Source organism: Wasmannia auropunctata, unplaced genomic scaffold (genome assembly GCF_000956235.1).
Source record: "Wasmannia auropunctata unplaced genomic scaffold, wasmannia.A_1.0 LD336090.1, whole genome shotgun sequence".
In the NCBI taxonomy this organism is placed as follows: Eukaryota; Metazoa; Arthropoda; class Insecta; order Hymenoptera; family Formicidae; genus Wasmannia; species Wasmannia auropunctata.
Genome location: NW_012026800.1, coordinates 4,757,922 through 4,760,413, shown reverse-complemented (window position 1 = coordinate 4,760,413; position 2,492 = coordinate 4,757,922).

The following is a 2,492-nucleotide window of genomic DNA, read 5'->3' as shown; positions in this document are numbered from 1 at the left end:
AACTAATGATCGCGGATATTTTAACTAAATCTTTGTCAAAGGCTAAACACCTAGATTGTATCTCTATGTTGAAATTAGAATGAGAATAATAATTGCATAGCACACGTCGATAGAGGGAGTGTTAGAATGGTAGATCTATGTGTGCCATAATTATACTTGGTTCGCCAAGGATGGGTTTATTAACGCTACTGTTATAGGGCGAGATTTTTACATTATTTTTCATGTCTATATTTTTATGTTACTCTCGCCCGTCGTCTTCTTCTTCTTCCGGCGGTCACAGTGTGTGCACGCGCTAAGTTTCTTTACTTACATATATATTAATTGTACAAGTATCTACATTAAATAAACCGTTCGTACGAGTGTAATCCCAACGAACTATCGTAACTTTGCCCCAAAACCCTAAGATTCCTGACAGGTTATGGGCCCAGGGATCTTTCCACTGCGCGTGTGAATTAAGAATCAAGGAACAGTGTCTCAAAAAAATGGCGTCCCCAAACGGCTTCTCCCACATCGAAAAATTAACGGAGAGTAACTATGAACTATGGAAAGTACAAATGAAAAGTGTACTAGTGTATAATGATCTGTGGCAATATGTTGACGGCACAGAAGTCAAGCCGCCGGAAAATGCACAAGATTGGATAAAAAAGGACTCGAAAGCTCTGGCATTGATAAATCTAAGTATTTCGCACAGTCAATTGAATCACGTGAAGAAAGCTGAGACCGCGAAAGGAGCCTGGGATTGTCTCAAAGGGATCTTCGAATCCAAGGGCCCGGTGAGAAAGGCAACGTTATACAAGCAACTGTTGAGAATGAAAAAGAAAGCTAACGTGACAATAACGCAACATGTGAATGAGTTTACGAGCAAGGCTGGGCAGCTAGAAGAATCAGGCATCGAAATCCCGGATGAATTATTGTCCATAATGCTATTAAGTTCTCTACCGGAAGAATTTGAAAATTTCAGTGTAGCTATGGAGTCACGTGATGATATACCGACGCTAGAAATCCTTAAAGCGAAGTTAAAGGAAGAAGAAGCAAGACAGAACGACCGAGATGCAAAAACGAGCGATGGTGACAAGAGCGACGCGTTAATGGCGAAAGGGAGCGCTAATCGCGGGAGGTACTTACGAAGAAATCCGCGGGTGAACTCAAGAGATGGCAGTACGAGAGTAAACACATCAAAATTTGACGGGAAGTGCTTCAACTGTGATAAAATAGGACATAGAAGCCGTGATTGCCGCCTGAAATCAATAAGACAGAATCAAAATAAAACAAGCAACACGGATGATGCTCTAACCGTGATTGCGTGCAATACGGAGCTTATCACAAAATCAGGAGTATGGTGCCTCGATAGCGGAGCAACCAGGCATATGTGTAACAACAGACAAAAATTTGGAAGCCTCAATAAAGATGATCATACGAAAGTGTATACAGCCGCGGAGCATTTCGTCGAGTCAGCTGGATCGGGTGACGTAAACTTAAATCTAAGAACAAATAGACACGAGAACAATTCAGTAAAAATACAAAACGCGTTATATGTGCCGGAACTACGAAATAATTTATTATCGGTTACGAGTATTACAGATAAAGGTCTCTCAGTACTATTTCAGAAGAATCGCGCGTTTGTCAAGCGAATGGACGGATCAACAATACTAGCAGCTACGAGACGTGATCGACTATACGTTGTTGATGAAAGAATAGACCGAGCAATGTCGGCGGAGAACGAAGCGGATAAAAATCTACGGAAATGGCATCAAAGATATGGGCATGTAAACATTAACGATCTCAAGAGAATGAAAAAGGAAGAAACAGTTATTGGTATGAATTTTACGGCAAGTTCAGATCAACTCAATTGTGAAATATGTGCTAAGAGTAAAATACATGTTCAGCCATTTAAAAGCTCAACACATCGTGAGAAGGACGCCTTGGGATTGATACATTCGGACATTTGTGGGCCTATGAACACCGAGTCTCTTGGCGGAGCTAAGTATTTTGTGACTTTTACAGATGATTGCACACGTTACACGGAAACTATGATGTTACGTAACCGTTCGGATGTTTTAGAAGCATTTAAAAACTACAAGCTGAAGGTCGAAAAACAAACAGGCAAACAAATCAAGAAGCTACGAACGGACAACGGTAAGGAATACCTATCGAATGCTATGAAGAATTTTCTGAAGAGTGAAGGAATTTCGCATCAGCTGAGCGTCGAATACACACCGCAGCAAAATGGGATTGCGGAACGCAAAAATCGCACACTTGTTGAGATGGCTAGATGTTTAATGATACAAGGTAACCTTCCTCAATCACTATGGGCAGAAGCTGTCAATGCAGCCACGTATATCCGAAACAGATGTGCAACGAAAACATTAAACGGAAAAACGCCTTTTGAAGCATGGACAGAACGCAAACCTTACGTCGGTTTCTTTAGAACCATAGGATCCAAAACAATAGCATTAAACAAAGCGCAAAGAAGAGGAAAATTCCAACCGAAG